This window comes from Macrotis lagotis, chromosome 2 (genome assembly GCF_037893015.1).
Source record: "Macrotis lagotis isolate mMagLag1 chromosome 2, bilby.v1.9.chrom.fasta, whole genome shotgun sequence".
NCBI classification, from domain to species: Eukaryota; Metazoa; Chordata; class Mammalia; order Peramelemorphia; family Peramelidae; genus Macrotis; species Macrotis lagotis.
Window position 1 is genome coordinate 22,472,916 of NC_133659.1, and position 9,547 is coordinate 22,482,462.

General features: G+C 41.2%; 1 non-coding gene across 1 annotated transcript; it reads right to left on the reverse strand.

Moving 5' to 3' along the window:
- Positions 1-9,145: 9,145 nt before the first annotated feature.
- On the reverse strand, positions 9,146-9,252 carry LOC141515675 (U6 spliceosomal RNA). Its single transcript, XR_012476434.1, has one exon. It is a non-coding gene; the product is annotated as a U6 spliceosomal RNA (small nuclear RNA).
- Positions 9,253-9,547: the final 295 nt, after the last annotated feature.

Below are 9,547 nucleotides of genomic sequence, written 5' to 3' on the forward strand. Positions count from 1 at the left end.
TAATATAGAGGAAGGAAGAAACTTATGATCAACTTCCAACTTGCCTGATCTTGAAAGGTTACCAACCCGTTGCCTTAGAAATGGAGAGTCAGCTGTCCAGAACATTCACAATGATGCTTGACTTTGAATCTGTAGATTTGGGTTCTAGTCTTGATTCACTGGCTGTCCAGAGTTCTAGCAACTAAAATGCATCTTGAGAATATAATACTATGTTTGTAGGGTCCGTGAATATAATCTTTTTTCTGATGTATTATCATGGTGTGAACATGTTCCTAGCAGAGAATTCAGGGAAATGATCCAGGGATCTCTTTCAGTTCTGGAATTTTTTTCTAAGGTCCCTCCCAGCTTGGAGAGTCTCCATTCTAAGGTTCTCCCTTCTCCAAGCTCTTACAGTCTATATCCAAAGGTCCCTCCTAGACAAGACACCTGGATTTTGAAATTCTCAAAAATGCGGACATTTCATGTTTTAAGGTGATATAAAGTCAATTTTTGAAGTCAAAGTCAAGAGGGTATAGGGAAACCTTGAGGAGAGGCTTCAGGCTTCAACACACAAGGCTCAGTTTGGTGAGAGATCTTGAGGTTATTACATCATCAGGCTCTGAGATAATCAAGTCATTAGTGGGGAGAACAGGCTTAGGGAAGGGAGAAGAGTGGGTTTGGGTCATAGAGGAGTTTAACTGGAGGGGAAAGAGAAGAGACCATCATCTGTCACTTCCTATTCTAACCTTTTTGTTTGTTTGTTTGCTTTTTTTTTTTTTTTTGATGAATCAGTCAGGATTAAGTCACTTGCCCAGGGTTATCCCACTATTAGGTGTCAAGGGTCTGAGGTGAAATTTGAACTTAGATCTTCCTGACTCCAAGCTAGGCTTCTAACACTGTATCTTGACACAAATACTAGAATGGTTTGCCATGTCCTTTTGCAGCCCTTTTAACAGTTGAGGAAAAAGGCAAATAAGGGAAAGTGACTCACCCAGGGTCACTCAGTTAGAAAGTATCTAAGGTCGGATTTGAACCTGCACTCTATCCTCTGGGCCTCTTAACTGCTCTGACAGATAAAGGAGTGGAAAAGTGTAATTGAGGAGTGGACTCTCCATTTTAGCCATGATCACTGGGAAGATGCTGCTGCTCTCAGCAGTAAAAGGGGAGTTAAGAAGAGAGGAGAGTTTGGGAGGAAGGATGATGAGTTCTGTTCTGTACAAGTTGAGTTGGAGAGATCTTTGAGAATCTGATTTGAGACGGCCAAAAGGCTATTGGTTATGTAAGACTAGAAAGCTTTCTCAGTCTGAATCTATGATCCTTTAATCTTATATCCAAGCTAATTCTTAGCAGGCCCTAGAAGATACAGAAATAACAAAATCAGACATTTCCAATACATGTTAGGGATTGTAGAGTACTTTATCAAGATTTTGCCATTTAGGGGTAGCTTGGTGGTGCAGTGAATAGAGCACTGGCCCTGGAGTCAGGAGGACCTGGGTTCAAATGTGGCCTCAGACACTTGATAACGACCTAACTGTGTGACCTTGGGTAAGTCACTTAACCTGTTGCCTTGCAAAAAGAAAAAAAAAGAAAAGAAGATTCTCCCATATAATTCCCTCCAACTTCCCCTTAAAGCATATTTTTTTTCCCCATTTCACAGGTGAGGGAATTGATGTCAAGCCCTTGTGGGTAGGTCAACTTTCCAGACAGTTTTAAAATTTGGTCCGTTTAATATCTGGGAAACTGGAGTTTCCCCATTTTCCCACTTTAGGACCGAGCTCCTTCCCTTAGAGTTGAAAAAACTAGAGGACTTGAGGAGAAGCTACGTGACTTCCTAGAACCATAGATTTAGATCAGAAAGGAATTTTTGAGGCTCTATAATCCAGTCTCATCATTTTTTACAGATGAGGAACCTGAGACCCAGAGAGATGAATAGATTTTTTTTCCAAGGTAAGTACACAAATGAGGCAGATTTGGGACCCAAGGTCTCCTGACTCTGGATGAAAGAGATTTTCTTTTTCCATTGAAATCAAATATTAGGGTCATAATGAGCCAGACTACTCAGACTCAAACCTCTCTAGACCTCAGTTTCCCAATCTCTAAAAGGATTTTTGGCTTTCAGTTGTAAGATGATAGTTTTTTATTTGAAAAACATTTTGAGATTTCTCCTTTCACAATTTGCACTCCCATTGTTTCCAACCAAGTTGACTTCCCTCTCCCATGCTGCTTGGATCCAACCCCACTTGGAGTCCTTGCCACATTTCCTGGGTCCCTAGTTAGGCTCACTGCTGACTCCCATCATCCCCAGAGCCCTCCCTCTCTCTGAGCTGGAATCTTTCACTGACTCTTGCAAAACCTCTCCGATTCCAGGATGGTGACGCCCCACCTGGCAGAGATCTCAGCCTCCCATCCAAACGGGATTCTGACTCTGCAGTTCAGAACATGCAGATCTCTCTGACCTGGCATCTGTGGGATCACTTTCTCCCTGGGCTCTGGTGAACACGCACATTTTTAAGGGATTGGACAATCCATTGGTGGAGTGTGTTTTCTCCCCTGCTGGCTGGGTTCATTGTTGTGTTTGGTTGACTGATTTCAGGGCAGGAGACACTGCCAAGAGGAAAGCTTTTTATGCTTCTCAGAAAAGGGCTGCGAAGTGCGGAGGGTGAAATCTGTTTTGACAATAGGCCACTGGGACCCAACTAGAATGAATTCAAGGTAGACCCACTTTGGAGGAGGGACCTTATTAGAATAACTAGAAATCTAGGTGGCCCAGGCTCAGAGTTAGGATGATCTGAATTCAAAATCAACCTCAGGTACTTTCTAGCTGTGTGATCTTGGGCAAGTCACTTAATCTCTGCCTATCTCAGTTTCTTCAAGAGTATTTTTTTTGGCAAGGCAATTGGGGTTAAGTGATTATCAAAATAGAGTGTTCAGTGTCTGAGGTTATATTTAAACTCCTAAACTGGTGCTCTTTCCACTTCACCTTCTAACTATAAATTAAAGATAATAATAGCATCTATTTTATGGGGTCTTTTAAGAGGATCAACTGAGGTAATAATTGTTAACATACTTAGTTCAGTGGCTGACCCATAATAAATACTATATAAATGTTAGCTAGTAGTAGTAATATTAGAATACATTCCTGGCATTTCCAATAACCCATAAGATGGATTGGGAGAAGCTATGGCATGGTGGTTTGAGAATTCAAAGAACTGACTTCATTTACTAACTCTTCCACACAGTGACTTTGTGAGCATTTATCACTCAACAAGCATTTATTAAGTGCCCGCTGTTTGCCAGGCAAGAGCAATTCACCTCTCTAGTGCTTGGTTTCCTTATCTGTAAAGCAATGGGGTTGGACTCAGCAGTGTCTAAGGTCCCTTCAGTTCCTAATTTCACCCCCCCCACATGCCCCATTGAGTTATTGTGAGAGAGGTACATTAGAGAGCTTAAAATGATTATGATTCCATTTCTGCCAGAACAATTTCCATGAATTATGACTTGGCTTAAAGAGGTTAATGGAAAGTGTGTTGAGTAGGGCAATAATTTCTCTTGATTTCTTAAGACATTGGATGAATAAATAAAACAGTATTTGTTAAGAGCTTACTAGTTGGGGAGGCTAGGTGGCACAGTGGATGGAGCACCAGCCCTGGAGTCAGGAGGACCTGAGTTCAAATCCGGTCTCAGACACTTCATAATGACCTAGCTGTGTGGCCTTGGGCAAGCCACTTAACCCCATTGCCTTGCAAAAACTAAAAAGAAAAAAAAGCTTACAAGTACTACTAGCCAGCATTTATACAGTGCCTATTGTATAACACAGAGTGCCAGACATTCTATTAAACATTTTACAATTATTATTTCACTTAATCTTCACAACAACTCTGGAAAGTAGGTCCTGTTATAACCCCCCATTTTACAGATGAAGGAACTGAGGCAAACAGAGGTTAAATAACTTGCCCTTGATCATAAATCTGGTAACTATGTGAGGCTGGATTTGAACTCAGATCTTCCTAACTCTAGATGCAGCACTATCCATTGCACCACTTAGTGGATAAGCTTTAGACCCATCTGCCCTAACCAGAAACAATATAGCTACCTATAAGGCATTGTGTTAAAAGCTGGAGATGCAAAACAGAGGTTATTTTTTCTCTAAATTTTTTTCTCTTTTTGATATGATTCTTCTTTCACGGGATAATTATTAAAGATAAATTTAAAGTAATTATGCATATATAACCTATTTTAGATTGCTTACTATCACAGAGGGGGGAGGGAAGGGAGGGAGACAGAAAAACCGGGAAACTCAAAACCTTCCCCAAAATATTGCTGAAAACTCTCTTTGCATGCATTTGGAAAAAGAATTATTTTGAAAAACAGAAAGTACCGTCCTACTTTCAAGTTCACATTTTAATTGGGAGAGGTGGATGGATGTAGTTGGGAGATGAAGTAACATAGATAGGAAGGTTCAGAAATTCTAAAGGATTCAAACTGGTAAAGTCCCGAGGTCCTTAAGGTACATTGGTAAATCAGATGGTAGGGCCCAGAGTCTGGAGGACACAGTAACTGGACAGAAGGTAAAGTCTGGAGGATCCAAAGATTGAATGACCAGTCAATTGGTAAGGCCTAGTCCTCCATCTTTCTGAAATGTAGTTGGTGACTGCAGTCCTCTAAGGGGCTGCTGAGTAGTCATGAAATCATGCTTTCTGGGAATTGGTAGGGAAGAAGGTGGTAGTCATGGTAGAAGAGGCCTGGTCCACTACTATTGAGAATTTGAGAATGGACTTGAGGGTTGAAGGAGTTTTGGGTTGCCCTCAGCAAGAATGGGATGAAGAGAGTGGTTATTTTTTATAAAGGAAAGAAAAATGGAAAGAGGAACTGGCAGGACGTTGGGTGAAGAAGGATGCCAACTGGTAGCACTTCCTTTCCAAGATTTCTTCAAGGATTATAGACTGTTGAGGCAACCAGGTGGTATAGTGGATAGAGCACCAGCGCTGGAATCAGGAGGACCTAAGTTCAAATCTGGCCTCAAACACTTAAAAATTGCCTTGCTGTATGACCTTGGGCAAGTCACCAAACCCCATTGCCTTAAATAAATAAAATGTTTTTAAAAAGGTTGCAGACTGTCTCAAGAAGTGGAAATTCCACCCCGCCATGGAAACCTTCAGCCAAAGACTGACTATTCCCTGTTGTAAACCTGTCTTTGGAAGTATAGATGGGGCTGGTTTGGAGAATTTCTTTCCTTCCTCCATTCTCTAATCCAGTCAACCTGACCTCTCTGTTCCTCATGTGTGATATTCTATCTCCATTTTTCATACTTTTGCTCTTGTCCCTTTCCACACCTAGAATGAACTACTTTCTCACCTCCACATTTTTAGAGTCCTTCACTTCAAGATATGGTTCAATCACTATTTCTACATGAAATCTTGCCTTTCCCCCATTCTCCTAGGATGCTAGTGCCCCTTTCCCCAGAAGCTAACTTTCTGACTCCCTTTGGAATTAATTTCTGTGTTATAAGGGTTGGTGTGTACCCAGACCATCTCAAATGGTGAGAGCTACATGGAAGATACTTCAGAACTGTTTCTGGAATATAGGAAACTGGTGTGTGTGTGTGTGTGTGTGTGTGTGTGTGTAGACATTCTGCATTGACTTGCCACACGTGGAATTTCTTTTGGAATCTGGAAAATGAAGGGCAGCTTTTGTCTATTTTCCAAATTCAAGTCTAGGAAGGACTGCTTCTCTCATAGCAGCTGATTCCATACAGTAAGGTGGGAGATAGTCCAAGCATTTTGTCCCCCTTCCCTTACTCTATTTAGAGATATGTGCTTGGGCTTCTAGTCTGTTTATTTGTCTTCTTTAGTCCTAGGTGCAGAAAATGGAATCCCTGATCAAAGATTCCCAAGGGATCTTTGGACATGAAATCCATAAGATCAAATGCTATATGGGAAATAAGATTGGAGCTTAATCTTCAGGGATCTGGGTGGTGTATGTGTGTGTGAGTGTGTGTGTGTGTGTGTGTGTGTGTGTGTGTGTGTGTGTGTCAGCATGCCCCTAAGGGGTTGGAGGAAAGCTTTGTATGTTTTCTCTATTATAACTTTGAAGAAAATAGTCCTTTGTAAAAACTAATATGATACAAATGGTTAAATTAAACTAGGGTACTAGTCACACAATTGGTGAAAGCACTAGCCAATGGCAGAGAATATAATTCCCTGATCTCCTCAAGGTATTGAGGAATTCTGGGGGAGAAGTGAAATGAAAGACACCTGAACCTCAGAGAATGGAACTGGAACAAACCCATATTACATGTTGGGGTTTGTTTGAACCAAAATTGGACCATCCACATTTGCAGGAACCCCTGAAAAGAGATTCTTTGCCTGGAAGTTTAAATTTTTATATACTCTGATTTGAGGGAAATTTGCATTTCTTTTTTGGTTTTAACTATAGCTGTGCAGGCAATTTTATTTTCTGGTGTGTGCTTCCTTACAAGCAAATTCCATTTATGTAACTTTGCATTTCATTTGTAGATTCTTGAGTGTTTAGATACTGATATTATCTGTATAATGGAATCCTTTATAAGCAGAGATATGAGGAATGTGGCATGGGGTCATTATAATAGTGTTGTCCAAGAGAAAAATTCATGGTGTTTGTAAATTTAAAAAGGTTCCTCTTTCCCTCTCAAAGACCGAGTCTCAGCCAACAGGCTCAGAGTATACTGTCTATACTTCTAAAGAAGACTCTTCATTTTGTTGAGCTTCTTGGGGTCTTTGTACCCTCAGTCCCTCCTGGTATATAAAAGGTGCTTAATACTGGCACACTTATTGAGAGAATCACAGTAGGGAGTTGGAAGAGGTTTCAGAAATCATTTATTTCAATCCCTTCATTTTACAGACGAGGGACTGAGGCCAAGAGGAAGGAGTGATAACCAAGGTCACATGGGTAGAAGAGGTTTCCAGGCTTGGATTCCAAAGTTAGCATGATTTCCATTTTGTTATTAAAGCAATCCCTTTTTACTCTGAACTTATATGTCACTCAAGTCCTTCCTTGAGTTTCTCCTTTATCTTCTGTAAAACGAAGGTGCTGTGGAGGCCATGTGCCATTCCAAATGTTCCACTGGTTCTTTGACTCTCTCTTCCATCACATCTACCTATCAGCCTCCCCCAAACTTGTTAAAAAGTAGGACTCTTAGGATCATAGACTACTTGCTTCTCAAATCTTTTGACAATCAGGCCCCATCTTTACCTTTCTGGTCTTCCTTCCTCTTCGTCATGTATTCTATGATCCATCACTACTGATCTGTTTGCTGTCCCTCCCACTAGTCACTCCATCTTCCTCAATATTATAAACCCTAGTTTATTCAGTTGCTTTCAGTTGTGTCTGACTTTCTGTGACCCCCATTTGGAGTTTTCTTTTTAGAGATACTGGAAGAGTTTGCCATTTCCTTCTTCAGCTCATTTTACTGATGAAGAAACTGAGGCAAACAGAATGAAGTGACCTGTCCAAGGTCACACAAGTAATAAGTGTCTGAGTCAGATTTGAACTCATGATGATGAGTCTTCCTGATTCCAGGCCAGGGCTCTATCCACTGTACCACCTAGAAGCCCCATACCATGGATTATAGAGTCGATATCATTCAATATGTTTCCAAGTCTCCGATGTCTCCAAGTGTAGAAACCTAATCCCAGAGTCCTTGCAGGATGGCAGGGAGTTCATGTCATATGAAAATCAGTTCAGAAAGAATTATAGTTGTTTAGACTAGAAAAGAGAAGACTTAGAGCAGACTTGATAGTTGGGTTTTTTTAAGTATTTGAAAGGTTGTAACATGGATAAGACATAGGCTTGTTCTAATTGGCCCCAGAGGACAGAACTGGGAACAAGTGAATCAATTAATCTGTTACAATTGGGGGCAGTCAGGGTGGATCTGATCACAGGCCAAACAGCTGTTCCTTCTTTGCTAGACCCCACCCCCAAAATGTGGGTAGCACCATTCTTTTCCCTTAGCCAGTCCCCTGGGCTGGAATTTTCCTGAGTCAAAGCTCCTGCTCTGCCCCTCACTCAAAAGTAGAGAACATCTGTGGAGCTACCTGAGGAAAGATGATGAAGGTGGGAGCAAAACTGACCACCACTAGGGCAATTTTCCAGTTTCTCAGTTTCCCATCTTCCTTTAACCCACTTAAGTAAATAAATAAATCTACATATTCATGGCTCACAAATTGATGATGATCCGGATTCATGTGATTTTATCCTTCTCTGCTATTGGGAAGCTTATAAAATTATTCATAAACAAAAGCCCATTTAGATGTTTTCTCATTTGACTATAGCTGACATATTGGCCCTGGGCTGAACCTTTTGTCCTCTCCTGGCAGGAGAAGATACCAGACACTGAGGTCCTTTCTCAAGCTAAAGTGCCTAACATTCCAACATTACTGCAAAGAGTGCAACTATGATGGGCTGGCGTGTTGTTAGAATGTCAGACATATACTTGCCAAAAAACCCAAACTATTTTATGGAGAACCCACAAAGGGCAAGCACTCCCAAGGGGGTCAGAAGAAGCAATACTGAGACACCCTGAAGGCCTCATTGAAGAACTCTAGAATTGACTTTGTAGCATGGGAGAACCTGGCACAGGACCGCCCAGCATGGCGTGCTCACACCAGTGAGGAGCTGCGCTCTATGAGGAAGGCAGAACTGAAGCAGCTCGAAAAACGTGACATCTCTAAGTTTAGAGTCTCCATCCCAACTGTTCACATGGACCATTTGTGTCTAACCTGTAGTAGAGCATTCTGACTTTGTACTGGTCTGATCAGCCACAGTCAGACACACTGTCATTTGTCTCCAACAAAAAGAGGTCATTTTGATCTTCTTCAGCAACAAAGGTTAAGAACCAATACTGCAAACCATCCATTGGCCCTCTCTTTTGAAGCCCCCAGTTCAGAAATAAGAACAGATATCCCCAAAAGGGAAAAACCAAAATCAAAATCTATCTTAGAATCAGAGGTTTAAAATACAAAGGACCTTAAAAGTCATGAAGTCAAAATCCTTCATATTTCAGATGAGGAAACTGAGGCACTGGTAGGAGTGGCAGAGAGAACATGGGAACCCAGGTTTTTTGACTCCAAAGTCATTAGTTTTTTTCTGATGTGCTATATTGTCTCTCAGATCTTACCTAGCGTGAACTGACTTCAAATTACTTTTCACGAATTTGTGTGTCATGCTTGCACAGGGGCCATGCTAATCTGCTCTGTATTGTTCCACTTTTAGTATATGTGCTGCCAAAGTGAGCACTGGCTTTAAATTACTAATCAATCAGGAATTATAGCCTTAAATTAATAATGAAACTTTGGAGTAAATCTCTGCCATTTTAGTGACAGAGGGAGAAAGCAAGGAAGGAACTGAGGCACAACACTAGCTTTCTCAATCTTTCATGGAGCCCAGATAGATACCATCCATTCCACCCTCACCTCTCATGAGGATCTTAACAATATCAGCAATGGCTCTTGATGCTAAATTGCCTCATTCCCAGTTTGGCTTCTTTTCCTTCTCTACACTCCTGCTCACCTGACTCCATTGAGTCTTTTCC